General features: G+C 36.3%; 1 long non-coding RNA gene across 1 annotated transcript; it reads right to left on the minus strand.

Moving 5' to 3' along the window:
- Positions 1–11,589: 11,589 nt before the first annotated feature.
- Positions 11,590–13,013, minus strand: LOC126910786 (uncharacterized). The gene is made up of 2 exons (XR_007705379.1): positions 12,346–13,013; positions 11,590–11,644 (listed from the first exon to the last, which is right to left on the minus strand). It is a non-coding gene; the product is annotated as an uncharacterized LOC126910786 (long non-coding RNA).
- Between the last annotated feature and the right edge of the window lie 4,096 nt (positions 13,014–17,109).

Consider the following 17,109-nt stretch of genomic DNA (forward strand, 5'->3'; position numbering starts at 1 on the left):
ATTGATTGAACACCATTGGTGTACCCTAATACTTACAAATATTTTGAAGATTGAATGTAAACAAGTACTTCAAAAACTCCAGTAAACAGTTTGTAGCTGCAGAAATAAACAATATTTGGAACTTAAAATTATTAATTTAAAACATTTTCCAATTGAAACATCAAGGAAAAAATGTCTATTTATTTCAATTAAATTATAAATATGCTGCCAGTCAATAGAATATAAATATTAAGCTATAATAAATGACCGTGACTCCCTTCCCTCAGAGGGCCCTCCCACTTAATCTCAGAGTATCACTAACAAATTTAATATTTACTCGTGTGACTTATCCTTATAAATCGGCAACAATATTAAAACCGCTAGTACATTTGATTGTCGTGTTGTTGCCACCCCTTACTTTTTGTGTTTGGTACAAGTTATAGAAATCAGAACTAATTCAGTTAACACACATATTTTTTCCGAAGATGTGTAGAGATGAATACAAATTCAATTATATTATTTTTACCAATAATTTAACTAACTTCATAATGTTTATTTCACTATTTACGATTAAAAAAAGAAACTAAATCTAAAAGTTCAAGTTTACTTATTTCTTCTCGGTTAACATTAAAGACGATATAATTATGATTTCATTGAAACATAAATGAATTGCAATGAAATTAAAAAATGTACAAATATTAAAAAAAAAATGTTTTCACTACGTTTAGTCTTCTATTAAAAGCGCAACACCCTTACGTAGCCAATTGTAGCCAACAGCGCTACACAAAAACTACAGTTACGTAAAAATCGCTTGAATTTTTAAAATAACTTTCGTGAGCCCGTGAGTTTGCTCACGTAAATTAATTGAGAAAAGCTCTACTAGTTTCGAGTCACAGAGAGACTCTTCATCGTGTGCGCAGCGTGCGTGTAGACGCTTTTACGTTAATAAGACGTGATTTTTAGTTAAATCGCTTAAACTTATAACTTGCGCAGTATCGTGAGTGAGCTTTAGCACCCTCGTTGTATGCGAGCCCATGCGCGGATTTACAACTAATCCGCGCCATGTCTATCGCTCTCCGATGCTTTACTCAACTATGTGTTAACTTTATTAAAACCTAGCCCTTTATTTACGGACCATAGCGTTTTATTGACAAGTTTTGTTTGAATATTTCAAGCCTTTCAGTATTTTGAATACAATGTTCTTGTTATAATCTGGTAATAGAATGGTTTATTTGAAAATGTGATTTATTTTATTCACATCACGTCACAATTTTCTACAACTTTACCTGCAACACTCGTTTTAGTTTAAGCTAACCATGGTTGCTATGATTTTTCTTGTACACTACATAGAGTGATCTCTCCCATGTACATTATTGGTGGAACTCTGGTATATTTTAGGTAAAAACAGATAAACGAGTGATAAGATGCAGCACTTTCTTCAGTATGTTAGTACCTAAAACTAAATATTTAACAGACTCATGTCTAAACTATTCGTAACATAAATCTAGACATAAATTAACAATACACGAAGCAAAGACAGGTACCGACAGGTTGTTAACAATTATCACAGAGTTTCAACTCTCATTTAACAACAAACCTTATCAACTACTAAACAGAGCTTAGTTTCGATTAAGGCGAAGGTTGTGTGATGAAGACAAGGCGAAGATTTTAATCAAGTCGGTCGGTAATCAAAGTGACATTATGAGGTGTTGTGATGTCGCCCCCGATGTTAATGACATGGTCTGAACACAATCGTTAATCGTTTCATGTAGTAAGGTATATAATACAGGACATATATGTTGGTAGACTACGATTTTATTTCTGTATACTTTGTCTATTGAGGTGAAAGGTTGGTAGGATTGTTGGTCTTTCTTTTTGTATTGTCATTGAGCTATTATAAATTTTAGATATATAAACCAGAAAATAGATTCATTGGTTATGTAATGAAAGTCTTTACAATCCACCACACATACCTACAAGATAGATTGGATAAAAAAAGAAGAATGAAGTTTTTGTACTTTCTGAAGGAGACGGTTATTAGAAGAGCGCGATATTTCGCTAGTAGATACTAATGTTGAAGATATATTTCCTGTATTTCGAATAATAAGATCAATATATGAGTATAAAAAATACAATGAAAAATCATTTTTGGGAACGTTTCTAGTTAAGAAACCGAATAGCTCTACAATTATCATTTACTTATTTATTTATGTTAACACAATTTTTTTTTCACGATTAACGCATAAAGAAAATCATCGACACGCTAAGAATTATATAGAAGATACGTAAATACAATTTAAAAACAGTAGCGCTTATAAGCACTAACCAAAGTCAGGTTTTAAGATATCCTAATTTCTAGAAAGAAATTCTACATATAAATAAATTTCCACACGAAATAGTGAGAGAGCAATTAGTATCTACAGTGGCTGACAATTATGTAAACTAGTGAGTGAATGTAAAAATATTTCTACAACTGTTTTGAAGTGTTGAATTATCGCATGCACTATGTTAATGCTGAGAGATTTCATTACTTACGCCATTTCTTTGATGTTGTGACGCAATATGAAGTAAAAATATATTTATTGTTGTTGTTCTTGCATTTTATTTCGTTTTTCCGTCTTGTTGGTCGTTTGTGGTTACGTATGAAGTTTGGACAAAGAGTTCTATGGTTTGAAGTTTAGTATTTTCTAGATCCCGACCTCAACAAATTTAAATTTGATCCACCAACGCATCAAGAATCCCGTGACTAATGGAACTGACAAAAAAACGTATTGCCTGTAAAAAGGAACAATAGGTAAATATATACATTGTAGATACTAAGTACAAATCAGAATAGGTAACACAGACCTTTGAAACCGTTTTTTTTAATGTATGACTACGACACGGACTAAGCGTCCGTGGAAAAGTAATATAGAATTTAAAAATAGATAGTTTTTTAGGAAACCACCATAGTGATTACTGACCAGAGACGATTATGTAAATGACAGCAATCAAACGTGAAACAGATACAGAAAACAACTGTTATTCACCCACAGATGTGTTAGAAACAATCTGATTATAAAATCAAACACTAGGCTGTGGGCAGGGCCGTCAACAATGACTGTCTAATTAAGCGAATAAAGGGTGACACCACAAAGCTGGTGTGATGGATCCATTTAATATAACGCTGCGATCCTCCCAGCTTACCGCGCCTCGTTGTCACTTCATTTAAATATTATTAAAGGAAATTGTTCAACTTTACGATACTTACTACTGTTTTTACAGGCTGGAGCTGATTCGCTATTGAATTGGTTTCTGAAAATATTGTCAATTGAAAAATAGGTACAAGTAAGAATGCTTCAAGAGTTAGAGCTTTTCATGATTATACATGGGTGTAAACGGAACGCTCCCGAAAACGCGGACAAACATTTTTTGTTTTTATAATTACACTAAAACGAAAATGAATAACTATTTGTTTTCGTGTTATTTATGCAACATTAGCCTTAACCAGTAGATTACAACTATTATTCCATAAAATAAACATTGAATTCCTTACTTTTTTGAAAATAAATCTCGTTTTTTACCATCACCTGTTTGTGGCGTTTGGGAGTGTGCTGTTTACATTCTGTATAGGAACTGAATTTTATTTGTTTTTCCTTACCAAATGTACCTATCAATAAATAAGTAAACAATATTCTAAAACTTTAATGAAACATGTATAACCCTATAATCTACTCACAGCCGCTACAAGCGTAATCAACTTAAACCATAAAATTAGCTTGAATATCAAAAGCCAATATTGTACCGAAATCAGATGTCCGATCAAAATAGCTGAGGCGCATTAAGTAAGATGTAACGGCAGGGGTCGGAGGGCGCGCGAGGGTTCCGCAGGATATTGCCTAATCATTCCCGCCTTCACACCCTACTAACTGCCAGTTGTTTTAGCATTCATCGCTCTACATCACCCTGCCACATGGAGATTGATTCCCCATTGTTACAGCACAATTGTTCTGCTAAAAGGAGACTTAAATTATCCCCTCACTTTTTAATATCGGTTAGCCCTATCTTCCTCGGCTGCATTTCTAAACTTTCTTACTGAATAATGCATTCTTACCCCAATTACGCTGTCACGGTTAATTCACGATTTACATATTTATTTCTCCATGAAAATGCAAAGCAAACAAAATCCTCTTCAATATTATTTACGTAATTGGATTGCCAAGTTAATAATGCGTAAAACAATCCGAAAATCAGAAAAGTTGTGGCAGTGTGCTGTAAACCCCGGGCCGCGTTCACGGGTTATTAATTCTGACAAAGTACTGTAGAGACGTCGAAAGGGTTGCTCTGATAACGGTCCACAAAAATATTGTGACATTTTGTTGTAATGTATGAAAATAATGTAATGGTATTCATAACTAGTAGATGTTATGGACAACAGCTGTTATTAAAGGAGGTGCACATTAAGCTGTCTAATCCTAAACTCCAACAACGTAGTTAACACGCATCACAATTAATAGTGTATGCGTATCTGTCTGATTAATAGTAATGTTCAGTAAATATCAACGTATTGTGCAATAACATTACCAAGCCAAATGAGATCGGAAGGAACGGCTCGCACCGAATAGCACCCCAACATATATCATTCGTTCAATGAGCTTACAACAATTGAACAACAAGCCATTGAGCGGCCGTCTCATTGTGTGACGTAATTTTATCAAAAATATCGGACATGACAATGGAATGGCCGACAAAAGTCGGAAGAGCGGATGCGATTCGCGTCGTCTTGTCGGTCTTGTCCGACAAACGCGTCGCGCTGATTTTTTACGCAATCGGCACAAAGAACGGTCGTTTGTCGAAGGGGATGTTTCCACCCACAAGTCAGCGGTACACGCTCATCGCTCATTACAAACAATCGGAAATGACTTCACGTAGTTCGGAACTTTTGAGGCACTTGTAGTGTCGATTGTAAAAACTGCTCATTGGCCCTTTTGTCAATAATGTGTGGCGTGTACACACAGGTGTGTGACTCGTTTTAACAGTTTGACCTATTGTCGATTAGTGATAATGGTCGTATATTGTAAAAATAGGACAAAATTAAATGACGCTGCAAAAATGCGGATTCATCTAAGAAATCGTCCCTTTGTTCCCAATATCCAATAAAGTAACCCTTTCTACACGTTCCTAAAACTGTAAACTATAAAATGGGGACAAAATTTATAGCGGTACAATTAATCTCGTAGTGTCGACCATTAAGAAAGTGCCACATAGTTGACTCGAGCCGTGTAACTGGCCATTATAGGACTTTTACTGTTATCGCAAATCGTAACGCCCGCCGCGAACCATGTAATTAGTCGACAATTCCAGACTGCCTCATTACTGTGGCTGTTATTGTTACAACCCTACTAACGTTTACAGTAATCATTGCTGAATTTCTTACTTTGATTTTTAATGTGTCACATATAAAAGTGGCAATGTATGAGGTTTGGGTCGATAGTGTCAATTACAATGTTTCCAAACCCCAGTTTGCGTGTTAGGGCAGCGGACAAAAGCATCAGTTTGGTCATCGCAACAATACGATGGGCATGTCGAGATACAATTGATTTTCTGCTCGCTATTTAAGTCAATGTTATGAGTGAGGGGAACTCGTTTCCGTTTTGTCCTGTTACACTTTGACAGTTCCCAAAAAAAAACTTTTACTAGAAAGTACTATAAACTTTAATTTGGAAACCAACGTGTGACGCGACATGGCGGCGGATATTTTGCTTACAGTCTTCTATCACCTGAGTATCGGTGAGTATACAGCAATTAGATTTTATAAACTTTACATTAAACTTTTATAATTGACTCGTTTGCAACAGCAAATGCCTAATGAGGAACGAATGGGATGGTGGTGATGGCAGTACTAGTTATCTGTTTCATCATAATCGCTATCTTTTTATTTCTACAAGTAACATCCGGTAAGTTAAGTTTTTCATCAATTAAAAATACTTAAGTTTTATCTCATCACAGTTTTTTTACACCTCTTACAGAATACATTTTACACTCAATTTGTACAAGTAATAGCAAAAAATATCCATTAGACAAGTCATTGACCAGGGTACAATAACATTGTCGGTGTTGTACAAGAGCTACGCCCTTTCTGACTTGCTCACCGACAGACAATATACATTCTATGCTATTCTCTCGTCTAAAGGAAGGAAGTGAATCATTTTTATTCGATTAGCATTCGAACTCGGCTCCCACAAAGAGATCTGACACAATAGTAATGCTACCGTTGCGTATAAGTTAAAGCTTAAGAGCGATGACTTATAATCAATCAATGATTGTATTTAATGGAATTGAGATTCAGGTGTTATAAGTTCAATAGTTTTGTTTAATTATGACGATTTCGTTTGTTACTTTTAATATTAAAATTTTAGCGGAATATTTTTTTGTTATTACTAGTATTTATGACTTTTATGAATATAAAAACTCATTAACATAAACTTAAGGTATGCGTCGTCCGGAGCTACGGACTGCCTTGCGGGTTACCGGGGCTCCGCCTCGAAAAGCATGAGCAGGAACAGGGTGATTTTTAGTCAGTAAGAGACTCACACTCCCTCTCGCTTCGCCCAAGGCGGGAGAACTCGTTGAATGATTTTCCCCCACAAAAAAGGTACTGTCCTTATACTCTTAAATTCAACAAAGTCTGATCACGATATAGTTTACCGACGGCGGTCAGGATTCTCGAATCAAATCAGTAAAACTCTCCTTCCTAAAGAATAAACGCACCTTAAATATTATTTATATTAACTTTTACCTTGTAAACTCACCATTAGACCTTGTTAGTTGCCAAATGCATTTGAAAACTACCTGTTTAAATTCAAGTGATTTGCATTTTACGTCGGAACTATTTCTACGAATATTATAATTTTACAGTGTGAATAATCAAGAGAAACATTCATTCCATTTTATGCCCTTGAGAGTAAGGTCTAAGGTTATTTTAAAATAAATTTGAATCACAACAACACAATATACCATTCGTCAAAGCTATTTTCAGATTTCCCAATTTAGTTTGAAGAACGAAAATTGTTTATTTATATTTTGTTACATATTGATTTCTTCGTTTAAACTAGACAAGCAAATACAGAAACTAAGTAATACAATTTAGTAGGACAACCCAACCGTGTAAACCACCTTAGTATAAACCAAATTCTACTAACTAAAATTACATTACAACATTGTATGAATACATTTTTTGAAGCAAGACATTTGTTCATACCCTTTTCAAACTTAAAATAATTATGCGTACAAGAAAAAACAGTTGATCTCACGATTACAGTGAAGTAGTAAATATTTTACATACACAATAGATCAATTAACGTATCAAAGGCTCGGTTTACACTCGGATCGACCGCTTTAAGGCGCTAATTGTTCGTAAGTAACACGCTAACTACTGCCGTCAAGCCGCCTCAAGTCGGCTTGAGGCCTCGCCAACTAATGGACGAGTGAAGCTAATTGGAACTTAATTGAAATAGAACACTGCCGCAAGTGTTAGAGGATTTATGATGCTCTATTTTTGAACTACGCTAACGTTCTCATAGAGTGAGAGTCAAAATGGCGGATGTGCCTGTAATTTCGTATTAATTTTGTTCCGAAGGAAGTACAATTTTTTTAAAGCTAGTACTAAATAGTACAATCTTTTGATACCTGGTATAATTTGTTTCGTTATCAATTATAATCATCCGGCATTTTGTTTTTCACCTCATAGAGTAAATATAAGAGAGTGTATAGAGTAACTAACCTCTTTTTTCTCGTTTTGCAATCGTTTATACGTTACACATTCGTGGTTTTAATATGTTATTTAAAAAAGGACCAGATATGATTATGTGGATATAACAAACACAAAATGCCCCTCATAAAACTATGAATAAGGCGCCATTGAATTTTGAAAGTTAGTCCTCACGTGGGTTATTATCAAAACGCTTTCAGGAGCTTTTCAACCTACAATGGCTAGGCAATTAAGAGTTTTTACGATTGTTCAACACAAAAGTCAAATACGTATAACAAAAAAGTGTCATCGTTTTTATTGCTATTGTCATAAACTTCGGGCTTTTTATATAACACAATGATAATTTGTCATCCGAGAGTGAGCGAGCACCTGGCTACCACGCGACCCTAACCGTTGCGGTGTAGGCCCGAGGAACGCCTTTAGGACGATTCGCAACGCACCTACTTTTGTCAATGATTGTTTAATATATATTATGTGATCTTCTAATGTTATTTAAGTAGTTCTTCAAACATGCAGATGTTCCGGTAGGCGGGTCGCGGTCGCGGCAGCTGGTCGATACCCCGGCGGTTTATGTACCTTGCGAATAATAGGATCCTACCTTCTATGACACCGCTATTTACTGATTGCATTATCGCCGTTGTGATTTCCACCGGTTAGTCATAGTTACTGATAATATAATGCATCAAGGTGATTTACCCACTTTAATGTTTGCATGCATTCCATGTCATGTTTTATCTTCAAGGTAAATGTACCTACTATACTATGTGTGGTTGTTCATTTTGATGGTATAATATGAAATGTAATTTTTCATTTTTATATCTCAATGCGGTAAGAATGAAAATGGCGAAGAAAAATTAAAAACACAATAACCCTGTGTTGCGAGTGTGACACTGGCGCCGACAACATTCGCGGTCGGCGAATCGACTTCCTGCGAACCGTTTCCCGCCAAAATGGATCGCTTCCGGCGGGTATTTGTCATCTCCAAATCACAGAGTAAAAAGAATCGTTATTGAGACAATGTATCTCTTTTCTTTCTGTTAAACGAAATAAACCTAATAAGTAGTACACATACATTATTTAATTGTAACTTTTTAATACTGTCATTCAACCGTCAACCATCTAATGCAGTGTCGTCCTAAAAACTAATTGAAAAAAACTGAGTGACGGAAGATGTTCATGAATTGAGAATTGAGAAGAGAGAACGTCATCACGAGAAATCCATTGGTAGCGCTGATTGTTCATCATGTATCCCATACAAGTAATTAAAATGTGTGTTTCCTAAAAAAACCTTATTGTAGCACATCTACAGATTCCATCTCTGTTTAGGGCAATCATGTAATCCGTTTGTTTGTAACAAATATAGTTAATGGTTGAATTTTCCCCTCGAGTTATTATTCATTTGATTTCCGCACCCTTGTCGCAGCTTGCGCACGCCGAGAGTGCTTTCAGGTCAAGACTTAATGAGCCAGATACATGATCAATTTGTAGCCATCGTTCTTATGTTTGTATTGAACTTGTACCCATGCTGAATGTAGACTATCTGGAATACTATACATTTGTAAGTAAAGTCGGACAGTTAAAGTTTTATACTAGAATAATTATAAAAAAGTAATTGAGAAAATTTCTAACTAACTAAGAAAATTACTTTTCGATATAAACTAATGTCTTAATAATAGCAATAAGAACACAATAAGCGTTAATTAATGTTTCATAGATCTCATAACATGCCTAGTGAAAACGGAGTGTTATATTATACAATGCCTCTGCCTATCCCTTAGCGGACTTAAAGTGTGATGTAATTGTATGCATATTATGTCTCTAATACAATACCATACAAATAAACATTTAAATCTACAAAGACGTTCAAGAAACTGAAATTAAATGAAGTCTACGAATTTCGTAGCAGCCTGCTACGAAATTCGTAACCGTTTTGGAGCCTGTTATTTTAAGGTTCTTTCTGTTTATATCAAATCCTTTATTCGATTTTGATAAAAGACTTACTTCCTAAATATTAATATGTAATATTACTAACTTTTACCTGCAGTTCTACGCTTTTTAGTAGAGATAACAACTAAAAAGTAAAAAAAGCAAGTTCACTTTTGGTCTGCAAGTACTTTTTATGCTATGTGTGGCAGTCTAGTACAAAATAGGTACGTCAGTACATTCTTATCATTGCACCTTACACGTTCCCGATACACGTGTACTCGAGTACTGATATATGCTGCCTACTGCATAGTGTAATAGGTACGAAGAAAATAATTATGAAAATGCAAGGTACTTTCACTGATCACGTGTTTTAAAAATATTTTAATGATAAACATTTCTTTTTCAAATGGTGTCTTCCCTGAAAAGCTTCGCGTATCAATAGTTAAACCCCTTTTCAAGAAGGGCTGTCAGTTAGACGTAAACAACTACAGACCTGTCACCTTAATCCCGATACTGTCAAAAATTTATGAAAAAGTCATGCACCATAGACTAAATTTTTTTCTTAATAAGTACAGAGTAATAAATGAGGAGCAAAACGGTTTCCAGAAAGGAAAATCAACTACGTTAGCAGCATACTCATTAGTTAAATCTGTTACAGAGAGTATAGATAATAAACGTCCGGTCACAGTAGTCTTTTTAGATATGAGCAAAGCTTTCGATTTAGTTAACCATGAGAAATTGCTTGCAAAATGTGAATATTATGAAATTAGAGGTCCAGCTATAAATTGGCTCCGAAGCTACTTAGATAACAGGAAGCAGTGCGTAGAAGTGACAAATATTAACAATAAATTTGTGTCAACCACTTATAGATCTCAATTTAAAGTAAATAAAGCAGGAGTTCCCTAAGGCAGTATTCTAGGGCCTCTCCTGTTTCTTTTGTATATAAATGATGTTCCTAATGTTACTCACTATAAATGCGTTCTGTTTGCAGACGACATTTCAATTATAATACCGGAAGATAGTAAGGAAGGGCAAACCGAAATAGTTCACAGTACTTTACACACAATAATTGATTGGCTAAACGTTAACGATTTACAAATAAACCTGTCAAAAACTAATTTTATACAATTTAGTAATCATAAGCAAGTGCCACAAAAGATTAGCATCGTATACAATGGTGAGGAAATATCAAAACAAAAGAGTGTAAAATTTTTAGGTTTAATGTTGGACGAAAATTGTAATTGGAAGATGCAAATAGACACTACATGTAAAAAACTAAATAGATTTGTATATGCATTAAAGAAACTTAGACAAAGTGCTGACACACACACAGCCCTTACGGCATATTATGGCTATGTGCAATCTGTTTTGAGGTATGGTCTGGTTCTCTGGGGTAATTCTACAGATATAAATAAAGTTTTCATTGTACAAAAAAAATGTATTAGGGCTATATGCGGTGTTAGTCCAATAGAATCGTGCAGACCACTTTTCAAAAAGTTACGTGTTATGACTGTGGTATCCTTATACATTGCTGAGATAGGTATGTTTGTACGAAACTATCCTCAATTATATCCTAAGGTTAGTGAGAATTGTAAATTTAAACAGAGGGATCCTACAAAATTAAGAATGGAAAGATGTAGAAGTACTTTACATAAGAAAAATAGTTCAATGATGATAATTAATATATATAATAATATTCCTAGAGAAATAAGAGAGCTACCTACCACGAAATTTAAAGGAAAATTAAAAGACTGGCTTATTGAAAAGTGCTTCTATACCCTAGAAGAATTTTTTAAGTATAGAATATAATTTTATATGTAATAATAGGGTTATTTAAGTTCCTAAGTTTTCGCATGCCTACTGAAGGCGAAATGTGTTTAGCTACATAATTACCTGTTACCACCTTTTTTGTACCATATTTCGGCGAATAAAGATTTATTATTATTATGTATGTTCTTTACATAATCACGGGACCACAGGGTCCCGGACCTTTGTAAGGCGTACGAGGGGCCGAAGCCAACTCGCAGAGGCCCGTTGAACAATTTTAATCTAAATGTAATGGGACATCAGCCGGCGATTATCCCTGTATGCACTATGGAAATACACCAAAGGACAATCCCCGGTTGATGCAGGACTATTGTGAGATATGGTAAAAGGAAATGATAGGGATATGGGTGTGGGTGGCTGTGGAATAGTTAACCGGTTAACTATGGGGACTATGGCCCCTGCCCCTGACCAATATTGAAAAATACGGATAAACAGGCAGGGGGTGACTCGCAAACTCAATAGTGGGCCCCTGAAACGGCCGCTAGCATGTAGCGACAAGGGAAGCAACATCCGTTGAGCTGCTTGAGGAAGGGAGGGCATCCCACGGCTATCAGAGCAATCCCGGAAGTACGGTCAAGACCCCTACCAGCATCTTACTGGGATACGTCCTTCCCCCAAGTGGAGCTGAAGGCAACTCCACTCTTGCGAATCTCCACTCAAACCAGCCGATTAAGGCAAGAGTGAGGTAGGAGAGGCCACTCCGGATAGTCACGAGTACCAACCGGAGTTAAAAAGTAGGGCCTCTCCCGGGAGTCAGGTCCGTGGGGTCGCCACTGCCCAACAGCTCGCCACAAGCTGCCTTGCGGACCTAATTATTATTATGTCTGTTCTGTACATAATCTCGGGACCACAGGGTTCCGGACCTTTGGAAGGCGTACGAGGGGCCGAAGCCAACTCGCAGAGGCCCGTTGAACAATTTTGATCTAAATGTAATGGGACATCAGCCGGCGATTATCCCTGTATGCACTATGGAAGTACACCAAAGGACAATCCCCGGTTGTTGCAGGACTATTGCGAGATATGGTAAAAGGAAATGATAGGGATATGGGTGTGGGTGGCTGTGGAATAGTTAACCGGTTAACTATGGGGACTATGGCCCCTGCCCCTGACCAATATTGAAAAATACGGATAAACAGGCAGGGGGTGACTCGCAAACTCAATAGTGGGCCCCCTGAAACGGCCGCTAGCATGTAGCGACAAGGGAAGCAACATCCGTTGAGCTGCTTGAGGAAGGGAGGGCATCCCACGGCTATCAGAGCAATCCCGGAAGTACGGTCAAGACCCCTACCAGCATCTTACTGGGATACGTCCTTCCCCCAAGTGGAGCTGAAGGCAACTCCACTCTTGCGAATCTCCACTCAAACCAGCCGATTAAGGCAAGAGTGAGGTAGGAGAGGCCACTCCGGATAGTCACGAGTACCAACCGGAGTTAAAAAGTAGGGCCTCTCCCGGGAGTCAGGTCCGTGGGGTCGCCACTGCCCAACAGCTCGCCACAAGCTGCCTTGCGGACTTATTATTATTATTATTATATAACTTTTTCTCTTTTAAACTTCATAATGTGCATCTCAACCTACTCCCTCTCTTGAAAATTGCACATTTAATTTCGGGAGGAAAGCAAATAGTGTACATTGTACAAGTACTCAGTAGCTAGTTGTACTAATACGCAATATACATATTATTATTAAAAGAATATTATAACACTACTCGGTCTGTAGACAATAAAAATAAATAATATACATTTTCCTAACTACTTACTTTTTTAATTATCCGGAAACATTACCTTTTATACACATAGATAAGATTGCTAGGGGTGTGGGTTGGTGTCACAATGTCACAGGTAATTGTGAGAACTGATTGTGTAATTAGCGCGACGAGTCACAGAGGGCGCGGGAGAGTGCCACCCCTGACTGTTTTACACCCGTGAGACTTTTTAATTGTTTATATTTGTATACATTGACTGTTCATGATCGTATTACCGCTGTTTGTGGTAGAAAAGTAATTGGTGTTTAATGATTTTTATTAGGATAGATTTTATTTAAGCCAGTTGGTTTATCTGGGCTTCAGGTATTTTTGTCTTATTTCTGATTGTCATTCTTATTGATATTATTTTAAAGTCGACGTTTCACAAACTAGTAAATTTTGTAGTGACAACATCATCATTATAGATGGGATTATCCCCAATTTAACTTAAACTACTTTTAATTTAATGATCACTCTTTAATATTACAATTACCTTGTTAACATCTGATTTTTAGCCAGCAAAGTAATGATCTGCGAAAATGATTGTAGAGCAAAATAATGCGAGTGCATCCATTTATTTCAATTTACACGATTGTATTGTTTTGGCGGGTGAGGGCGGCGTTCCCGCGCTTCCGGGCCTTGCTTCCGCCACGAGCACGACGCGTGCCGCGCCATCTTTGAATTGCACCCTACAACAATCAACAATTGTTACCAGGAAGAAAAACACATCACTTTTATGGGGTGATTTGAGCTAGTTACGACCTTAACACTTTTAATATTAGTGTCATTTTTCAACGTCATTTTCGAAGTCTCTTCAGTTGTTATGGAATAGAAATGAAATCTTTGATTGTTTTGTCTGTTCCACTAATGCTGTTTAATAATTATCTGGAACATGTTTCGTGCGGCGAGTGTAATATTGAGCGGCCGTCGCTTTCAGGATGACTATAATTTGAATTAAAAGTCACGTCGACAGCTTACGAGCAGTCAGAGTGAGGGGTCAGGTGGATGGGTGTTATTACGCGAAGTTAGTTATTTACACTTTTTATTACTGTGTTTAGGCAATCATCGCATATAACGGAAAATGTAGAAATAAGTTCAATTGCTTTATGCGATTTGGTAAATGAGAAAACGGCATGGAAAACTTTGTAAGATAAACTTTAAAAATTGTGGTTGTGTTATGAAAATTTTAAGACTGGAGAAGCTGACGCTTATTTTTCTTTAATTACTATATGTCCACCTGCTGTTTCCTCATGAATTAGAAGTTTTCCTGAACTCTTAACCTGTGGTAGTAGGAGGGGAGTTAAATATTTTTTCCAAGGGGTCGACTAGATTCTTATTCTATTCAATGTAAACAAACAAATAATCGAATCATTACTCTTTATAATATTAGTATAGATTATTAATAAATCTATTTCAAATCAAGAACATTCAAGCAGATCATTTTCAGATTAACTATTCTTTAAAACCTATTCCACCAATATTCAGCAAGAAATCGCAGTAAAAACGCTACTTTCAACACATACAAAAGTCAAACAACATTTGACCTTATGGAAAGCAATTAAATTGTCCATTACGGTAACAAATAGAGCAAACACGATGTGAGAACGGAGCGAGGCGGACGGCGCGTCACGGCGGCATCGCGGCAGTGCAAACATTTGCTGCCACTCCCCGTGTGTGCTCTTGATCACTGTGTATAGAGTTAACAAACTAACTATATGCAATTATACATGTCTGTTTATACGTGTTAACTACCTATCGTTTGTAGAATTGCTTATGGGAAACGAAAGTTAAAGAAAACTTTGATGTTAATACTAGTTTGTACTTTGGTTCTCTAACTCGTTGGTTGAGTGGTCATAAACACAATAAATGTCCAAGTAAGGTTCGTTTCTTAAGTCTTTAGCCCACCTCTGTCTGCTCCTTTAGCTAGGGATAAAAAGTCGTGATGTTTGCTGGATATTTTATTTAAATAGTACGTAAACCTTGTACTTATTTAGTCTGCACTTCTAAGTTTATTTAACAAAAAAATAAGTTCGAAGAATTTCAAAATACAAATAAATTTAGCATCCAACTCGGATCAGCCGTTTCTGAGATTAGCGCGCACAGACGAACAGACAAACAGACAAACAGACAAACAGACAAACAGACAAACAGACAAACAGACAAAAAAAAAGTTAATTACATTTTTGGGTTCGACATCGACATAACAATAACCCCTGCTATTTTTTTTATTTTTATTTTCAATGTACAGACAGCACTTTTCTACGATTTTATTATATGTATAGATAGGTGGAGACGTCGTAATTCACCTACAGCATTATTAACAATTTTCAGTCGAAAATATGATTTTCGTTCACAAAAAGTTTGATTTACGATCGAGACATAAAGGACAGCTAGTTTATTATAAATTATATGCAAATTTTCGAAGCTTCGACTGACAGACACTTGTGTTTTATGCGTTCGTGTGGTTGCACTAAATTCGGAACGTTCAAACAGCTCGGTCGAGTGAAATTGCATTATTCCTATGCACGCTATTTGACTAATTTTATAGTTTCTGTCATTTTGCCAACCGGAATAGAATAGTCAACGCGATCTTGAACTAGATTGTCGGTATTTTATTTTACAAAAAGTACTATTTTTGTTCCAGCATTTTAATGCAATAGATAAATTGTACATCATTACGTTTTTTGACTGTTTTACGATTTCATGTACTCGTTGCTAGATTCTTATAACTTACATTTTAATATACCTAACAATCTACAACCTTGTCATTCCTGTAGGCTTTGGAAATAGAAATTGAATGCAAACTACTTAAAAATGTCATCAGGTAAGATTGTTTACGATATGACTCCTTAGGAAATTCTGTCGCCAAAAAGATTATAAAATAAATTCAATTCAACGATGCGACTACTTGCATTTGGGTGCCAGACAGTACTTTTGAATATCCCGATACTTATAATAAAACATGTGTAGAAAATAGTACGGCAAGTTTTCTGTTTATCGAACAACTTGTGCAAGAGGAAGCCTCCTAAGAATTACGGGGTGAAGTACGGCCGCGTAGAGGGCATTACGCTAGAAAAGTTTTGTGTAACAATGTGTAATGTTGCCATTTCTATGCGCAAATCTCCCGACCGGAAGTGGCGGAGCGCTACGTCTCTCGCAGAGCTCGGACAACTTCGCTATTGTGGCGCCATCTACTACTGTCCGTAGCACTGACGTGTTTCCGGCTTCTCTTCAAAAAGTCTTGAGCTGTCAACTCACGAGGGGATATCTTAGTTTGTTTGAGAGTCTTTTATTAATTCCGTTTTCAATGAAAGATTTATTATTCTATTTGGAAATCAAGTCTTTGTATTACACAGCCTTTTTATTTGATTGTCGATTGAGGAAAATAGTAATGGCGCAGTTTTGTTGATCGTGAAACTGTATGTTGGTTTTTATTCTATTAAAGGAACTTTTCTTACAATGAAATGTTCTAGAAAGATGATTATATAGGAATGTAATGCGTTGGATATCATTACATGAGTAACATATAGAGATAATAATAATTATATATGTGGTAGCGCTGAGCCGCTGACCACTTGAAAATGTTCAGGCCATGGTCGTCGAGGCGTAAACACGATATGACCTAATTTACCCACTTGTATGATTCAAAACACAGCTTACGTGTATTTAGAGTAAATATATTTGAATTAATCATAGCATATGCGCGGTGGACGGGGGAAAAGGGACGGTCGGACAAGTTGTGACCAGCTGTGAATTATGGAGCCCTGCCCTCGCTGCTGATTCACTAGATTACTAAATCAGGTGAATCAGCAGCATCATTAAGACACGTGTGACAACGTTCATTGTATATACCCCTAGATATATACAGTATATACTCGCATAGATAC

The sequence above is a fragment of the Spodoptera frugiperda genome, chromosome 6 (assembly GCF_023101765.2).
Source record: "Spodoptera frugiperda isolate SF20-4 chromosome 6, AGI-APGP_CSIRO_Sfru_2.0, whole genome shotgun sequence".
NCBI lineage: Eukaryota > Metazoa > Arthropoda > Insecta > Lepidoptera > Noctuidae > Spodoptera > Spodoptera frugiperda.